Here is a 13,723-nt window from a genome sequence, read left to right as displayed (position 1 = left end):
CTTTTTTTCTGTGGTAAGTTCTGCAGCACCATCAGAGCTGGTCCACCCAAGCTGAATGCTAGAAACTTGTCTTTCTGCTCATCCTCCCTGCCATTTCCTTTGGGCTATGGTATTGAATTGAGCCAAATAAGTCTCCCAGGGAGTTTTTCCCTCAAAGATACTAGACTTTAGCATTATTTGAGCTGTGACATCCTAGCCTCTCCCCTGTGGGCTTCTGTGGGTAGACACGGTAGAAAACTGTCCTACGTGTTCAGTCTCACCCAACTCTTGTGACTGTCCTAATTCCATATCCACTGTGGTCTTTGCCCCTTTAATTTTCTTCTGTAGCTGACTTTTTTTTTTATGGTCCTTAAGTCCTTGCTGCAACTAACCTCTATTAACAAGTTGCAAGTTGGCCAAAGCTTTCATGGCTTCCCCTATTTCGTGGGAAACCTTCTGGTCCATGTCAGTCAGGTTGTTGTTCACCTTATTGTTTCATAAGTCCAGAATTGGCTTTCCAGTCTGCCTAGATGCATTGTAGCTGCTACTCCAACAAAGATTTTTTTTATCTCCAACAAGAAGTGCCCAGGTCTTGTTTTAGGCCTTGTTTAATTTTCTTTTCCCAATCTTTAATTTCTGGAAGTGTCTCTATTATTTGTTCCAGCTTTATTTCAAGGGAAATATCAGGTCACAGTTTGTCTGTGGAAACTATCCCATTACTAAACACCAGCCTTACCTCTTTTGGCCCAAGCAGTTATCCAAAATTTGGTGTCTTGAGGGCTATTTCCATTAAGAGGAGAAATTTATGTTTAAAAATCAGGTATGTCTTAGGTAAAATACTGTTTTGTTTACAAAGAATGTACACAAAGTCCTGTTTCCCTGAATACAGTGGGAACAAATAGGATTCTTGCTCACAATTCCCAACTTATTTGTAGCCCGCCCACACACACACACACTCTCCCCCCCCCCCCCACAGGGCCATGTTACCAATGCTGTTCTTGTTGTCCCCAGCTTTCAGGCTGCTCTCTCTTGGATTTGTGCTGCGTTCCCTTCTGGCACACACACAGCCTCTATTTGTGATCAGCTCCCAAGGAAAACCACTCTGCCCCATCGTTCACCTTTTGATTGGCCTGGCATGTAGTTTGGTCCCTTAGGTGGTATTTACTATTGTTTCAGCTATCCATAAAGGAGCATAATTGCCCCTGACGTTTATCCTGAATGAGGGGATGTCCATTGGCTTCAATGAGATGCAGATTAAAGAGAAGTCTGGGGGTAGCTACCAGCACCTTTTCAGCATAACCGTATAAGATATCACTATTAGTGTACTGGAGCTGGAATCTCTACATCATAGATAAGCTGTTTTGGGGCCAGGCAGTACCTTTGTCAAATCTGGGTCCTACTCTTCTTGCACTAGAGCCCCTGGACAACAATTTTGCAGAACTCTTGTTACTGCTTGTGTTTGAACCAATTGAGTTTTCTCGGGCTGCATTAAGAGCTGGAACAATATGATTTTTAGGGCCGCTATGTATCTGGCTTCAGGAGGATTCCTTGGCAGAGGCAGTGCAGGACACAGCTATAAGGTTACTTCTGAAGGACCCCTTTAAAGTCCTGGAGTAGGCAGCATGTCAGGGGCAGGGCTGGGGTCTGGTAGGGTATGTCAAGGGTGGAGCTGCAGTCTGTAGTGCTGCAGTCTATAGGGCAGTTCAAGAAAGGCTGTCCTAAGTTACTCTGGTCCTGTGAATTGTCTAAGTAACGCCCGGGGCCTCTCCAGCCCCCAGAGCAGTCCAGAATTGCAAAGCTGCTGTTGGGTGACAAATACTCCAATTTAGGTTTAAACAGTTTCTTGTATCCTTTATTTTGTATGTTTTAAGACATACAAAAATAGATAAGGCAAGAAAAGTAATTGATCAAGTTACATCTGAGGACAAGATGACTTTTTTTCAAATCTCTGGTCTCTGCTGTGTTGTTCTTCTCCATTTTCCTATTGTCAATCACCTATCTTTTATCCTCTGTTCTATAACTTTAAGCAGACTCCGTTACCTTATCAATGTACCTATTCCTTCTGAACCCCTGACTAAAACATTTCTATGCATAAATCACAATAAGTAACCTAAACAATACATTTTTGCTCATCCTGCTAAAAATTACTTCTGTTGTCTATTCTTTGCTATCAATCCCACTGGTTCCATCCAGTTGATTTTATTTTATTGGTGTTTTTGTGGCCTTGGGTGTTTTCTTGTAAGTTTGTCTTGGGGTTGGGGGATACCTGAAGTTAACAATTCCCTCATAACCCTCTCTGTTTCACCCTGCTATTTACACAGACTAAGGTTTTAGAAAGTAAGACATACAAACTAGGTTTCACACAGTCTTGAAGCTATTTCTACTAGTTCTGAAATGCCGCCTCAGCAGAGACACATACAAAAAGCAAAAACTCCTTTATATCCCCCCTCCCAGTTTATATACTTGACTAACACAAATCATTACACAGTTGCTTAAAGCAACTTTAGTGCCCATCTCTCTCTGAGCTGCGAGTTCTGTGTTGTGCCTCTCACAGTAGGTCTACATGGGGATAAAAGACAAACGGCACAGCTGTAGGTGGCCCAGGTCAGCTGACTTGAGATTGTGGGCTCGGGCTGCGGGACTGAAAAATTGCTGTGGAGATGTTCAGACTTGGGCTGGCACCCAAGCTCTGAGACCCTCCACCCTCACAGCATCCCAGAGCTTGGGTTCCAGTCTGAGCCCAAAGATCTATATGGCACTTTTTCAGCCCTGGTGCCCGAGACCAGTGAGCCCAAGTCAGCTGACCCAGGCCAGCTGTGGGTTTTTTATCCCCATGTAGACCTACTGAGTCACAACATAGACTATCACCCCTATTGTTGCCATTTAAATGTATATATGTTTGTATCTTTTTGGGGACCGTTTCCTGTTTTAGTCTATAGCTCCGCAGCACATGACAAATTCTCTTTCTTTAAGGCACACCTTCCACTTTATTACTGTCACCTAAAGGGATTTGCTGATGAAAGCTAATGAGGCTGAGGAGACCAGCCCTGTTTCTCCCTCCACCCCCCATAGATGTGTAAAAGGTATTGTATTTTGGGAGCAAACAAATGACCCAAATATTAATGCTCTTGAGAAATTCAGTCATATTGCAAGATATACCATTTATTCTTTAAGGACTTTCTTGTGTGGTTGCAACTGTATTTTGAAAATCAGTGGAAGATTTAAAAAAAAGATGATATTGGTTGGAGTTGTATAACGAATGAATTTTGGAAAAACAGTACTTTGAGCCTTTGTGTTCAGCACAGATACTAGAAATTTGAAACAAATATTCGGAGTGACTTAATTTCTGTTGTCTCTAATTTTAGTGTTCATGAATACTGATGCTACTCAAGGATTATATTATAGTGCACATTTTTTTTGCACACTAAGTATAAACAGTTCATTAGTAATGTTGTTCCCATCACTCTATTGATTTATGTTATCCTCAGTGGAAGTTTTTATCTTCTGTAGGAGGTTTATGGTGTCTTTTAGGATCAGATTTCTGGAATTTCTGCAAAGGAATGTCTCCACAGGTGCATAGAGGGGGCTCCTTTGACAAATATTTCTCTGAATGAAGTATGGCTGTGCCTCTGCTGCGCCAGGCTATGGAAAGGAGGATCCAGACAGATAGTGTAGCATGCAATTAACATGCAAGTTGGGGTGGACGGGAAGAGATTTTTGTTGTAGGAAGTACAATCTCTCCATGGGCTCCTACAGGAACATGCTGTTTCCTGTGTGGGCCAGCAGCTGCAAGCCAGCCTTTTTAAAAGTAGGTAGCAGTGGGACAAATTTTTGAAAGAGACTTGTATCAAAATTCCATTGTGATTTTTGATTTTTAGTAACAAGTTAGGCACTTAAGGATTTTTAAAACCTGTATTCCAAACTGTTGAAACAATCAGCTTCTGCATTTAGGCACAAAATCCGTCCCAAAGGCCAAGTAACTCATTTGAGTCCTGGGAAATATCTGCATGAGGGTGGGATAGGGGAAGGAACCCTCCCTCTTTCTGTCAAGGCCATGCAATAAGAGAAATAGACTGGTAGGATTGCTTTGGTGGCTTCTGCAAAGGAGGAACAACTGGAGTATCTTTACTGTAAAAGACATGCCGGCCTGTTAAGCTCATCCAGAGAAACCTGGAGCCCTGGTACATCATATTTGCTTCCCCTCTCTTTATTAGAATTTAGAAAAGTTCACTCCCTTATATACTCTGAGCTCTCGAATAGAAATGTGTATGTTATCTTAGTGCATGGGGATTTATGTGGGTAACATTTTCATGTCAGAGTGAGATGTGACTGCAGATGCTTTTGAAAGGAGATGAGGGCTCAGGGCTTCAGTACAGTTGTCCACTCTTCCTTCCCGCTCCCCAATCAGACCTGTCTGATAGCTCTTCCAGGTGTAGTCCGTGCAGAGCTGGCTGTCATGTCTTTTGGCAAGGCGTGCACACACCCGGTACAGCCAGCCCTTGAGTTCTAAATCTTTTGTGGTCCACATCCCACGGAATTATATTGTGGCCTAACATATCCCATGATGCTTCTAGAGGTAAAGGATTAGAGGATTTGGATCACAGACTAATCATATGGGTTGTATATCTAACAATGGGGGAGGTTGGTGCTGCTGAGTCCCTCCTCTTCCTCTCTGTAGTGGAGGTCTCTTCCCATTACAACACTGCTTTTAGTCCCCTTCATTGGCAGGGAGCTAGTAGGTGTCTTTTTCCTCCTCCACCTAGTCCCCCATATTGAGGAACCAGAACTTCCCTCTTCCTTGGTATGCAGCCATCAGAAAGGAAGCTGGCCTCTGGCTTCCCACATCATCTTAGGGTGCTGTTGCCTCTGTCTCTGTGCTGCCGGATGGCATATCTCTGATCAGTGGCCTCACAGGAGCGAGAAAGGGAAGTGAGCTAGAGCTACTGCAGCTCTTCTGGGTCTGAGACTGATGATCTATCCCTCCCTTGAGTTCCTTGCAATTTTACAAAGTGGAGGTTTGCCTGTCGGCAATATTCTTGAGTCCTTCTTTACAATGCCTCTGGGAAATGCTGGCCTACCTGTATCCTGATTCTTCGTCCCCCACATGCTCCTAAGAGTTTTGCTTCTAGAGGCCCTTCCTGGTCCACAGATGAAAGGACAGGATTTGGCTCCAATCTCTTGTCCAGTTCTTACCCTATCCTTATGCAGGAAAAATTGCCATTGCAGTTAATATGCATTTGCTCAACGAATGGAGGAGTACAATATGTACGAAGAGCTCAGGGTTTGACCTTTAGTTTCTTATTGTCATAATAATATGAACATTGCATGTTGCTCTACAAGTTGAGGCAAGACTTGTCAGGCTGGAGAGGGACAGACCTGTGGACCAGCAGGACAGTGGGGTGGGAGGAGGTATTGTTTCATGGTCTCTGTGTGTATATAATGTCTGCTGCAGTCTCCACGGCATGCATCCGATGAAGTGAGCTGTAGCTCACGAAAGCTCATGCTCAAATAAATTGGTTAGTCTCCAAGGTGCCACAAGTACTCCTTTTCTTTTTGCAAAGAAATTAATGCTGCTTATTGCAGCATGTGCTCCCACGCTGTGTCTTCTACCCGCCTTGGAGCTGGTGGGTAGAACTCAGTCAAGGTAAGCAGTAGTGGTAGCAGCTGCCAGGCAGAGGGACTTTCTGAACAGATGCCCCAGGATGTGCAGTGATGGAGCTATGGATTCTTGCACTCTAGGACAATAGGACCACATCCCCGGCATCCTCCTCCAGGTGGGAAGGAGTTGTTGAGATTTCTGTAGCTTTCAAACCACAGAACATTCAGGCTCTTTTTTTCCCCATCTTGTGTGTATTTTCAGAGGCACATGGTGGTTTTAGCTCTGTTTCCAGTTAAGAAAAAATTGATGCATAACTTTCTTCAACCAAGTTTCTTTTTAAAAGGGGTGTGTGTGGGTGTGTGTGCGCGCATTAGGAAGGCCGGGGGTTGGTTTTTATTTATTTTTTTAAATTATGTACACACACACACACACACACAGTACTTTTTTGTTCATTGTATTTGTTGGATGTTGGTTAGCATTGCCATCTGGTAATTTTTGATTTGTAATTCTGGGTGCAGAATTTAGTCATTAACCTTTTGAAAGAGCAGTTTTGTGTGGTGATTTTCGTGATCTAGCTTCCACATTTGGAACAACTAAGCTATAATGAATCAGTTAGTACCACAGCAACGTGATATAAACCTTGGAGTAATAATTTACTATCCTCTTAGAATATTTTGACAGTGATTAACTGTTTGTTACATTTTGCTTGGCCGAAAGTATAAATTTTGAAAAGGTTTGTAACTTAATTTTATGTAAGAATTTGGTGATTTTTTGTTTTTTAAATTCTTAAACAAGTGAAAGTCTAATGGTACTAAAATTGTGCAAAGAGTGGACAATCATAGTATAAGCTCTTCAGAGTGCACTTTAAAACTCTCTGGCTTGATTATCAGCAGTCCTAGTCTTGTGCCATCTCTAGCTAAATTGCCAGGGTTGTGTAATATTCTCCCAATATAAACAAGTGTTCATTGTGAACAAAATTGAGACTATCCAAATACTTTGAAATGTGAAATTTGGATAACAAATTAACCATTAGCAATTAAAGGCTAGTATGATGACATGTTGCTCCATCTAGCCAACAGAAATGCTTATGACTCATGGAAAATAAGTCCATATACACTGATCTGCACAGAAAATATGGACGAGTTACAACTGTGTTAAAGGCCACAAGGAAATTTTTTGAATATCTGTTACTGGTGCAAAGTGGAATTCTTTGACTAAAGTAGTGCCGGTAATGAATAAAATAAAGTGAGACACTGATGCCCAATTTTTTTTCTGCATTACACTTACGTTGTAAGATTGAAGTTGTTTACATCTTCCTTTGGGTTTCCAGAGAGTAATCCTTTGTGGTAAAACCCAACTAGTTAATAAATATAATTGTTGTATCACTGAAACACACCTGCTGTTCAGCTTTTCACCAAGGTAATCATGAAAGGCAGGAATTCCAAAACATCTTCTCCTTATTGTCTTGTGGCATGTGATTTCCTATAGTGTCTGCAGAATGGTAATAGGACATATTTTCAGAATCTATATATGATACAATTGCTGTCTCTCTCTTTTTTTTTTTTTTTTGACCTAACATTATCTTTTGACTCCTTTTGACCTCTTTCTTGGTCAGTAGCAATTACATGCTTACGTGTGGTCAGTAGCAATTAGTTACATGAAGAATAAATGTAGTTGAATGTATTAGGAAAAATGTGGTGTTGTATTTTAATGTACTGTGGAATTATCAGATTCTTGTTACTTCAAGGTTTCTAAATGTTTTGTTTCTAAGAGAGATTCCTTTCAAATATTCTTTTCCTTCTGAGGGTACCTGGGTCAGGCTTCCTTGGTGTATGCTTCCATAAGGAGTCCTGCTGTGATCTATGGATTATTTATATGTTGTTGTTTTTTGCACCCTGTGGCTGGTCGGTTCTTTTTTCCATAGTCTCCAAGACAACATCATGTGTAGTCATTAAGAATTTAACTCTTTTACTTTATAAACACACAGACTTCAGAAAATATAGACCTAAATTTTCAAAAGTTACAAGTGATTTTAAGTGCCTCAATTTTAGGGGAAAGGGGTACAACTTTTAGAATATTTAGAAATTCCAATATGTTTTAGTACTGGCAGCATGAGACCTCCAGAATGTCACACAAATTGAAGTACCCCATTATCCTGCATCTTTTTTTCCTCCACATTATAGGTAAGTGCTTAAGGAGTCAGTCATTGGGTTCCCTAGTGTGATTTGGTGGTCTGTAGCAGACCCCAACTTGTGCCCATCTCGTGCTTTATCCATTAGGGCATTGATCTGTAAGCCTTCAAGATCATTTTCTTCAGTGTTAACAGGCAATGCCATTTTTGACATAGAGTGCCACTCTTCCCATTTTGCCCACTCAGTCCTTCCTAAATAGATTATAATAACCATTGATTTTAACATTACAATCAGGACAATCATCTCACTAGGCTTCAGTAATACTTGTTAGGATATAGATATTCAGGCCTGTCTGTAAAGGCCTATACTCTAAGAATTTAGGTGTATTCTTATTGCTTGGCTAGTTCTAGAGGTATAAAAGAAAGAAATCACTGTCTGCCGGTGTAAGGGCCTTCTCTTACTGTGACAGATTGAGGCCCTGTTCTTAGGCTAAGGCCTTTGGCTAAGCAGCAGAGGCAGCCATAAGCTAGGAAGCGAACGGTCACATCCTCACATTCCAAACTAGTCACATTGAAATAAGGTGCTATTGGGCTGTTAGGCACTATCAGGACAGGATTGTATTCCTATCACCTCCAGAGAAAGGGAAGTGCCTAGAAAATGTAAAAGGAAACTTAGTTTGATAGCATCCTGTCTGGCAAGAACTCACTTATCAAATGCTGGGATGTGAAATCCTCACTTCTGTGTTGTCTTGTCATTGTAGTTCCCACTTTGCTATTGTTTGTCTGTATAATCTCTGTCTGGTTCTGTGATTGTTCCTGTCTGCTGTATAATTAATTTTGCTGGGTGTAAACTAATTAAGGTGGTGGGATATAATTGGTTACATAATCATGTTACAATATGTTAGGATTGGTTAGTTAAATTTCAGGAAAATGATTGGTTAAGGTATAGCTAAGCAGAACTCAGGTTTTACTATATAATCTGTAGTCAATGAGGAAGTGACTGGGTGTGGGTGGGGGTGGGCGTGTGTGTGTGTGATGGGAACAGGGAATGGGGGTAAGAAAATTGGAATCATGTTTTGCTAAAGGGGGAAATGGGAACAGGGACACAGGTGTAAGGCTCTGTGGTGTCAGAACTGGGAAGGAGGATACTAAGGAAGGAAACTGGAATCATGCTTGCTGGAAGTTCACCCCAATAAACATCGAATTGTTTGCACCTTTGGACTTCGGGTATTGTTGCTCTCTGTTCATGCGAGAAGGACCAGGGAAGTAAGTGGGTGAAGGAATAAGCCCCCTAACAATACTAACTAGATCAAATTTATGCTCATGGATGAGCAATTCCAGTTCCTCTGGTCTGTTGCACAGGCTCCTAGCATTTGTGTATAGGCAACTAAACAATTTCTTCTCTTCAAGTCCTTTAGTTCTTTGATTAATTTTGTTCTCAACATCTTGATTTTGTGCTGAGTGTTCATAACTTCCCTGGTTTTATCCTCCTCTTTTGTTATTAGTTTACCTAGCTTGGTCCCGAGAAGATTGGGTCCCCCCTCCTACTTAAGTGGAGGACATCCAAACTATACAGCCCCCTAGAAGGTGGGACTGATGTTCCACAAAACTAAAACCCTCCATCCTGCACCAGTTACCTAGCCAGTGGTTCACTTCCTGTCTGTCTCAGCTTGTGGGACAGGAAGAATCTTTGAGAAGATCACTTGGACATTTTTCTTCAGCATGCTTTGGAATTCCTTGAAGTCATCAACTATCTGTGAGATATCCCGTGGCACTGTGTTATTAATGCAGATATGAACCATCAGCAGTGCATCCTTTCACATCAACTTCAAAACCAATCGTAAAGTGATGGCTCATGTTGTCTTTGCTTTGAGAAGGCAGCACACCATCTGCCCGACTTTTGCAGAATGTTCTTATGATTCTCCTGAGTATTGAATCCCCACAAGGATAGTCTGTTTTCCTTGGATGCTTGGAGAACTCTTTGTGGACAAGCTTGATTTTCTTACAGTTGGGTTGAGCTGCCATCCACAGGTGTACATCTCTCCATTTCTTTGGCTGGATCTTGAGGTATCTTCTTCAGTTTGCATGTTGAGGACCTGATATCTTTTGGAAACTACTAGTTGTGTGAAATTCTTCCTTGGCCTTTTCTGTCTCATGGCCACCTTGTCTATCTCCAGGGTTGTAGGGTTCACCCTGACCTCTTGCCTCTGGTCATTACGAACAGCCAGGCCTCCCCTCTGACTTCTTTATTGCCAGCTCCTTTCTTCCTTGAACTGGTGTTTCCTGCACCTGGCTGTCTAAGGACTCCTCAGCCTCTCTGATTCTCAGTAGCATCTCTTCTTGCCCTCCAGTCCAAGAATTTTCTCCAGCACAACTTGCACTACATGCACAAGAAGTCCTCTCTGGCTTCAGGCAGGCCTATCCTTTGCCATTGTTTTGTGTGTCTGTGTATTCGCTTGTAATTCAGTTAAAACAATCTACTGCCTGACATAGGGCTATTTATAGGTTCTTAAAATTATTTATATACGTTGCTTTCAGAAACTGAGGTTAAGATTTTCAAAACTGCATGGGACATTTAGATGCACTGCTTCCATTAGTTTCAATGGGAGTTGTGTGGCTAAAGCCTCCAGTTGCTTTTAATCATTATAAAAATTAGTGGGTTTGAGGATATTTCCATTCTGCAAAGGGGTGTCTGAGTGTGTGTGGAGTGAGGAGAATGTTTCTATGGCAATTACAGTAATTGCTCAAGCATGCAATGCAGTAATAGTCCCCATACACAGATGACATGGAACTTGAGACTTTTGGAGAAGCCTGAGTGTACTCTCATTCTCTTCCTCCTTAGTCCCTATCCCCACACTTTTGGTGCAATGGATAGTGTTTCTATAATGTTATCCATGTCTGGGCTTAATCTTGCATCTGTTGAAAACAATAGAAGCTTCCTCACTGACATATCATCAGCAAGATCAGGCCTCTTATGTGTAAAGGGTTACTTTTCTATTGCATACCTATGAGGCACACAGACCATGCAAAATTCTCTAATTCCTTTACTTTTCCCTCCTTTTGAAATCTGACATTTCAGTTGCCCAGAAGTAAATTCTACTTCCCTGCTCAGGCAAAGATACACATTCCTCTATCTGAATGGCAGTGCATAGGAGAAACAAATGGAGAAGTCTTACAGAAATATCATGCCACCTTTTGTAATTCATAGCATTTTGTAAGCTGATGTCTCCTGGGATAAAGAGATCACTTTATTTCTGCCACATGCTGTTGTTTTGACTTTTCTGTATTGGAACAAGCCGTGCCGTATTTTCCCCCCAAAGGTAAGATAAGTATGAAGGATTACCATGGTGATAATTCCCTGACAACGGAATACAAAAGGTACAGCTACTAGAACTTCAGCATTTGAGGCCAATATCAATCCCTCTAAAAAGTTAATTTTAAAATAATATATTTGTTTCATCATAACAAAGGTAAAGATGCTGCTTTTTTTTCTGTACCATCTTTAAATTTTAATAAAAAATCAATATTACTTGATCTGTCTCACTTTAGCAAAACCAAAGATCGTAGTTGACATAATATATGTATCTAATTATAGCTGGTGCAGGTAGCAATACCTATAATTAAGATTGCCGGACACATCCCATTATAAGACCTTGTTTTCAATTGCTTTCATAACTTTGCCAGACTTCAATCACTCAGGCCGAAGTTTCCATGCCAGGTGTCTTCCCAATGATGGATTTTTTTTTTTTTTTAATTTCAGCACGAGTGGTTTAGCCATTTCTGAGAATGAGGTTAAGGAAAATACCTTGTTTTGCCCATGCTAAATGAAAATTCTTACAACCTTTTCACTGAGAAACTCTAGTATCTCCATGCTTTGGAGCAAGTAATTGAAATTTGGCAGGGGGTTACCTTGGTGTCACACATGTAGTTTTTGCCATCCCTCTACAAATCTGAGTTCACTCATACTCAGTAGATTTATTGGAGTTAGACAGTAAAATTTGGTGAAGATTCTATCTGCAATGAGCATGCTCCAGTCTAGAGGGTAACAGGGCTAAGCAGGATTTTCCCAGCTACTGTTCCTGGAAGATTGGGACAGCTGTGTCACTGGGGAGCTGAGAGCAAGGTTTCTCTACCTCAACCTCTACTTCTACCTCAACCTGTGGTCTCAGTTTTCCCCTTGCTGGCATGCATGCAGCAATGAGAAAATGGAGGAGACAACCAGATTGCAGTGCAGATAGGTGAAGAGCCAGGTCTGGGTGAGCGGTGAAGGGGGAGACTGGGGCTGAGGAAATGAGGAGGGTGAGGACCTGGGACTGAGAAGAGAAAGCAAGGTACCAGGGTGAGGAGAGGCTAGCCAAGGACAAAACAGAGGGGTCAGTCTTGGTGGGGCAAGACCAGAAGGGTCTCTAACCAATAGAACATACTCCCCTGAGAACTTCGTGTAGGATTCATGTCTCAGCCTCCCTCTGCTGTCAGTAAACAGCTGTGAAATTCAGTGCCATAATGTGCCACCACTTCTTCTAGTGGCTAGCCCACACAGAGGATTACAACCCACTATTGCTGTCAATTACTTTGTTAGCTCAAGTAGGGTACTTTGGATCTGAAGGTTCTCACATGACTACTACCAACCATATGGTGCACCAGCAAGGATCCACTTGATGGAACCTGTATTTTTTTTTCAGTTTACTCAGTTTTTTTGGCAGAAGTTGGGAGGTATATAGTGAAGAAGGCAGGAGACTGCCGGAAGATAAATGATTGTCTTTTTGGTTAAGGCAATTGAATGACCCCATGGAGGACTGGATTCTAACCCTGCCTCTGCCATAGAGATGCTATATGATAAGCAAGTCATTTTAAACCAAAATGTTCACAGCTTGTCATTAACTGGACTCCTTATCCAATCTCCTCCCCTCCCATCTTTATCTGAGTGTCCTTTCCTAGTTCCAATGTCCTCTGAAGTCAGATTGGATGATCTAATGGTCCCTTCTGGCCTTTACAATCTATTAATCTATGAATCCTCTGCCGCAGTCCCAGTTCCCAGTCTCCTTTTGTCTAGCTTCTGGTACCAGTCTCCTTGCCCAGCATATATCAGAATCCCCGCAACCCCCGGTTCAGCTCCTGTGCCCTCTTAATTCAAATCAGAAAGTTTCCTCCTCCACACTGCCTGGACATTGAGAGAAAAGGAAAGACAGCTTACATCCCTTCTGTTTTGGTGCCTGGCCCCAGCATTTCCTGCAGCTGCCCAGAGCTTCAATTGCAGAGAAAGTTCTGTTCTGCTCCAGACTGGAGCATATTTAATGCCAAAGAAATCTGTGGAGATTTTAGATATGAAGTTCAGTCAAGTTTCTACTAAATATATGTGAACTGCAATTTTTCAGACTTTTCTAACTTGGCCAAATTTGGCCAAGATTTTCACAGGGATGAGGGAAAGCACATCCCTGACATACAGGCCACCTCCCAACCATATTTCAAGTCTCTGCTCCAAAGTGTACAGACACTAGAGCTTCTCAAAGAAAGTTGCAAAAACGATGTATCTTCACTAACCTTGTTCTCCAAAATAGCCGAACTGGCTGAAATTTAAAACAAACAAACAACAAAATAAAAAAATCCCGACGCAGACACCTGGCAAATTTCAGACTTAATGGTTAATTTTTTGCGAAGTTGTAAGTAATGGGAAATGTTGAGCAACCTTAATAGATGGTTCTACTATCTCCGTCTATTATACAGTTTTTGTTTTTTGAGAAAACTACAATGTTCCGATAAATATTTTTTTGGTTGAAATGACAGATACTCTCATGCTTAAATCCAGAGTAATGTAAGTCTGTGTCTTTTGTGTGTAGTAAATAAAATGTCAGAATTTGAAGGGAAGATATTTACTAGTACTAAGAAAAGCAGTAACACTGGTTTTGTCTAAAAAAGAGAGAACACGGTTCCTAAAGATTACACTTGCCTCATAATTACATGATCTTTCATTGGAGTTTGTCTGAATAAGATGTGCTGGCTCAGATTCTGTCTAA

At 41.5% G+C, this 13,723-nt stretch overlaps 1 protein-coding gene across 2 annotated transcripts in view; it reads left to right on the top strand.

Moving 5' to 3' along the window:
* Nucleotides 1-13,723, top strand: part of PDE4B (phosphodiesterase 4B) — a 395,290-nt gene that overhangs the window by 9,998 nt on the left and 371,569 nt on the right. The gene's annotated exons all lie outside the window — the stretch shown is intronic.

Source organism: Lepidochelys kempii, chromosome 8 (genome assembly GCF_965140265.1).
Source record: "Lepidochelys kempii isolate rLepKem1 chromosome 8, rLepKem1.hap2, whole genome shotgun sequence".
Taxonomy (NCBI): domain Eukaryota; kingdom Metazoa; phylum Chordata; order Testudines; family Cheloniidae; genus Lepidochelys; species Lepidochelys kempii.
This window is presented reverse-complemented; position numbering and strand designations above follow the sequence as displayed.